Genomic DNA, 5,826 nt, shown 5'->3' with positions numbered 1-5,826 from the left:
TATATATTTACACTTGTGTGTACTGTTGTAATGTAAACTGTATTGCTCACCATGCCTCAGATAAAAAGTATTTGAAAATCACTGGACTACATGACATCAAAAGGACCTAGAGATTCTTTAATTTTATACAGCAAAAGAGAAGGAATTGATATGAGAGCTAATAAAAAACTTTCATACTGTAGTTGTCACCAGAGTGGAAGCTTTTGATCTAGCCTCTGTTGAAGGAGGCATGGTTATAAGTATTCAAATAATATTTAGTCACCTCCCACCTCTCAAACTCAGACTAGGGGCTCTTGCAAGAATACAGAGTGATATCACCACTGCTCTAATAGGCAGCTCTGCTTCACTTGACAAGTTTCAAGGAAAGGGTAATGAAAGCAAGATGCCTTCCCAGCTGCTAGGAAGAATCAACACCCAAAGAACAGAGGCAGATATATATGTATATATATATCTGAAACAAAAGTTTCATAAAGCATTTACTAAATGTGTGTCTTTTTGATATTTTCTATTCTATCCTATTCTATTAAAATACTTCTTGTGGACAGTGATTGCAGTACATTGATCATAGAGAACACCAGAGCAAGTACAAGCCGAACAGGCACTGGGAAAGTCTGTGCTTACTGAGGAAAAGTAATTAAACATGGGAAAAGGAGATTTTAAGAAGCAGAGAAGTAAAATGTCATCATATGCATTATTTGTACAATCTTGCCAGGAGGAGCACTCAGATGCTTCAGTCAATGTCTCAGAGTTTTCCAAGAAATGCTCAGAGAGATGGAAGGCCATTTCTGCTAAAGAGAAAGGAAAATTTGAGACATGGAAAAGGTGAACTATACTTACTATGAAAGAGAAATGAAACTTACATCCCTCCTAAAAAGGAAAACAAAAACGAAGTTTAGAGATCTCGATGCACCCGAGGACTCCTTCAGCATTCTTCTTGTTTTCTTCTGAGTATTGCCCAAAAATCAAAGACAGGTTCTCAGCTTATCCATTTGTGATGTTGCAAAGAAGCTGGGAGAAACATGGAATAATGCTGCTGCAGATGACAAGCAGCCTTATGAAGAGAAGGCCATAAGCCGATGGAAAAATACAAAAAAGATAGTACTGCAAGTCAAGCTAAAGGAAAGCCTGATGCAACAACAACAACAACAACAACAACAACAACAACAACAAAGGGAGTTACCAAGGCTGAAAAAAAAAGAAGAAAAAGAAGAAAGATGCAGAAGATAAAGAATATGAAGATAAAGAAGATGGCGATAAACAAGTTGGTTCTAGTGTAGTTTTGTTTTTAAACTGTACAATCTTTTTTAACTTTTTAAAATTTAAATTTATTGGGGTACCATTAGTTAATAAAATTATATAATTTTCAGTTGTGCATTATAATTCTATTGTGTGTTTACCAGCAAAAGTCCAGTTTCCTATGGCCACCAAACATTGGATCCCCTTTACCAACTTCACCCTACCATTAACCCCCTGTACTTGACACCCTTGACCATCTAGTTACCCCTTCCTCCCCCACCCCATACCCTCTCTAGTAACCACTAGTCTATAGTCCATGTCCATGATTCTCTGTTTGATTGTCCTATTTATTTGCTGCTTTTAGATTTATATCCCAAATATGAGAGATATCATGTAATTTTCAACTTTCTCTATCTGGGTTATTTTGCTGAGCATGCTTATCTCCAGGTTTATCTATGTTGTTGCAAATGGAAGTATTTCATCTCTTCTTATGGCTGAGAAATATTCCATTGTAAATATGTACCACCGCTTCTTTAGCCAATCATCTATCATAGGACACTTCGGTTGCTTCCACACCCTGGCTACTGTGAATAATGCTGCTATGAACATCGGTGTGTAAATATCTTTTTGGATATGGGTTTTCAAGTCTTTGAGTAAATACCCAGTAGAGGGATTGCTGGATCATATGGTAGATCAATTCTTAGTTTTTTGAGGAACCTCCATACTGTTAGCTTTTACTTGCCTTAATTTTGAGGTCACATTCATAAGTCCAAGGTCCTTGAGTTTAGTTCCTATGCTTCCCTCTATGCATTTTATTATTGCAGATCTTATATTCAAGTCCTTAATCCATTTTGAGTTAATTTTGCTGTGTGGTGATAGACAACAGTCTAGTTTCATTCTTTTCCAGGCGGCTTTCCAGTTTTTCCAGCACTATTCATTGAAGAGGCTTTCCTTTCTCCACTGTATGTTTTTCACTTTTTTGTTGAATATTATTTGCTCATATAAAAATGGTATACTTCTGGACTCTCGATTCTGTTCCACTGGTCTGCGTGTCTGTTTTGCTGCCAATACCATGCTATTTTGATGACTGTCACTTTGTAATATAGTTTTAATTCAGGCCGAGTAATGCCTCCAGCTTCATTCTTATTTCTCAGGATGGCTTTGGTGATTTGGGGTCTTTTGTGCTTCCATGTAAATCTGATGATTTTTTGCTTTATTTAAAAAAAACAAACAACAACAACAACAAAAAAAAAACGCTGATGGGATTTTGTGGGGATTGCATTAAAACTGTATAATGCTTTACGTTATATGGTTATTTTAAATATGTTGTTTCTTCCAATCCAAGAACACAGAATATCTTTCCATTTCTTTGTATCTTCTTCAATTTCTTTTTATAGGGTCTTGTAGTTTTCATTATATTGGTCCTTCACATGTTTCATTAAATTTATTCCTAGCTATTTTATTCTTTTTATTTTTTTGCAATTGCAAAAGGAATTATTTTTTCACTTCTTTTTCTGACACTTTATTATTAAAATATAGGAACGCTATGGATTTTTGAACATTGATTTCGTATACAGAGTCTTTACTGTATTTGGTTATTGTTTGTACTACTGTTATTGTGGAGGATTTAGGGTTTTCTGTATAGAGAATCATGTCATCTGCATGATTCGAATGCCTTTTATATTGTTCTTTTGCCTGATTGCACTAGCTAGGACCTCCAATATTATATTGAATAACAGTGGCGATAGTGGACAGCCTTGCCTTGTTCCTGATCTTAGCAGGAAGATTTTTGTTTTTCACCATTATGTATAATTTTGGCTGAGGGTTTTTCATAAATGGCCTTTATTATGTTAGGGTACTTTCCCTCTATACTGATTTTGTTAAGTATTTTGATCATAAATGGATGCTGTATCTTGTCGAAGGCTTTTGCATCTATTGATATGAACACAAGATTCTTATTTTTTAATTTCTTTATGCACTATATCACATTAATCAATTTATGTATTTGAACCATTCCTATGCCTCTGGGATGAAGCCCACTAGTTCATGGTGTATAAGGTTTTCAATATGTTGCTATATTCAGTTCGCTTGTATATTATTTAGGATTTTTCCATTTGTGTTCATGAGAGATATTGAGTTGCAGTTTTCTTTTTTTGTATATTCTTTACCAGGTTTTGGTATCAGAGTAACATTGGCATCATAAAATGAGTTGGGAAGTATTTCCTCTCTTCGATTTTTTTGGAAGAGTTTGAAGAGAATACATATTAAATCTTATTTGAATGTTTGGTAGAATTTACTGGTGAAGCCATCTGGTCCTGAACTTTTACTTTTTGGTAGATTTTTGATGATTGTATCCATTTCGATACTACTGATCAGTCTATTTAGATTTTCCAGATCTTGATTCAGTCTAGGAAGGTTGTATTTTTCTAAGTACTTGTCCATTTCTTCTAGGTTATTAAATTTGGTGTTATATATATTTTTAATACTATTTTTGTATGATCCTTTGTATTGCTGAGATATCAGTCGTAATTTCCCCTCTTTCATCCTGATTTTGATTATGTGTGTCCTTTCTCTTTTTCTTTAGTGAGTCTAGCCAGGAGGTTGTCAATTTTATTAACCTTGTCAAAGAACCAGCTCTTTGTTGTATTTATTTTTTCTATTGTTTTTTATTTTTTTTCACTTTCATTTATTTCTGCACTAATTTTGATTATTTCCTTCCTTCTGTTGACTTTAGACTTCATGTGGGCTTCTTTTTCTAGTTTTTTTTAAGATGAAGCGTTAGGTTGTTTTGGGGGGCTTGTTCTTGTTTTTGGAAATAGGCCTGTAATGATATGAAGTTCCCTCTTATGTCCTCTTTTGCCATGTCCCAAAGTTTTGATATATTGTACTATCATTATCACTTGTTATTATGTATCTCTTGATCTCTCTTTTCATTTATTCTCTGACAAAGTTATTCTTCAGTAGCATGGTGTGTAATCGCCATGTATTTGTGGTTTTTCCTGATTTCTTTTTGCAGTTGATTTCTAGTTTCAAAGCATTATGATCAGAGAATATGATTGGTATGATTTCAACCCTCTTATATTTATTGAGGCTATCTCTGTATGCCAGTGTGGAGTCAATATTTGAGAATGTTTCATGTGCACTAGAGAAGAATGTATAAGCAGCTCTTTTGGAATGGAAGGCTCTGTAAATGTCAATTATGTGCAGTTGGTCTAATGTGTCATTTAAGGATGTTATTTCCTTATTGATTTTATGTTTGGATGATCTGTCCATATCTGACAGTAGGATATTTAGGTCCGCTACTACTATAGTGTTTTGTTGTGTTTCTCCCTTTAGATCTATCAGTCATTGCTTTACATATTTCAGAGCTCCTGATTGGGAACATAGATATTAATAAGTGTTATGTCTTCTTGGTCCATGATTCTCTTTATCATTATGAAATGTCCCTCCGTATCTTTACCTTTTTTAATTTGAAGTCTATTTCATCTGATATTAGTACTGCTACTCCACTTTTCTCTGAGTGTCATTTGCTTGAAATATCATTTTCCACCATTTCACTTTGAGTCTATATTTGTCTTTGAAGCTGAGATGTGCCTCCTGGAGGCAGCATATGATTGGGTTTTGTCTTTTGATGTGTTCTGCAACTCTGTGCCTTTTTATTGGTGAGTTCAGTCCATTTATATTTAGGGTGATTATTGAAATATGAGGTCTTCTTATAGCCATTTTATCTTTTCATTTCTGGTAGCTCAGTGTTTCTATTGCTTTCTTTTCCTTGTGTTTCTGTTTTCTTTATTTGGTTGGTTTTTATGGGTTTTTCTGTCTGGTCCTTCTTCTTTTATGTTATATACTTCAGTTCTGAATCTTTGGTGTGTGGTTACCATTATGAATATGTAAAAGATTGTTATATATAAACAGTCACCCATTTTCTTCTGTGTGTGCCTCATCTCCATTCCCTTTGCAAATTTGGATCTTTGAATCTTCCCCTTTTAGTCATTGTTATCTCAATATGTCTCTGTGTATGCTGAGTGTTCATTACTATCTTGTTAAAACAACTCTCTTATTATCATTTAAGCTTATAATGCCCTCTTCTTAGTAAGGGTTTCACTCCTCTGCTTCTATTTGACTGATAGTCACTTTACTCTTAATTATGTATATTTTTGGTCATTTTATTTCAGGTGAACTGAACTCTTTCATTATTTCCTATAGTGCAGGCCTCATAGTGGAGAATTCCCTCAATTTTTGTTCAATTTTTGTATGTCTGGAAAGGTCTTTATTTCTCCTGCATATCTAAAGAAGAGCTTAGCTTGTTACATAATTGTAGGCTGGTAGTTCCTTTTATTTAATAGTTTAAATATTTAATTTCATTCCTTTTTGGCTTGTGACTTTTGCAATGAGAAATCTGAAGAAATCTAATGGGTTTTCCTTTATAAGTTACTGTTTTCTTCTCCCTGGCTACCCTGAGAATTCTGTCTTTGTCGTTGATTTTTGATAATTTTCATACAATGTGTCTTGGTGAAGGCCTTTTTGAGTTGAGATAATTGGGTGTTCTGTTGACTTCTTGAATTTCAAGCTCCAGCTCATTCCATAGAT

At 34.2% G+C, this 5,826-nt stretch overlaps 1 pseudogene; it reads left to right on the top strand.

Annotated features, from left to right (window-relative positions):
- Positions 1-640: 640 nt before the first annotated feature.
- On the top strand, positions 641-5,420 carry LOC120599881 (putative high mobility group protein B1-like 1; annotated as a pseudogene).
- The last annotated feature ends 406 nt before the right edge of the window (positions 5,421-5,826 follow it).

This window comes from Pteropus medius, unplaced genomic scaffold (assembly GCF_902729225.1).
Source record: "Pteropus medius unplaced genomic scaffold, Ma_sr-lr_union100, whole genome shotgun sequence".
In the NCBI taxonomy this organism is placed as follows: domain Eukaryota; kingdom Metazoa; phylum Chordata; class Mammalia; order Chiroptera; family Pteropodidae; genus Pteropus; species Pteropus medius.
Note: the sequence above shows the minus strand (reverse complement) of the source record. Positions and strands in the feature narration are given on the sequence as shown.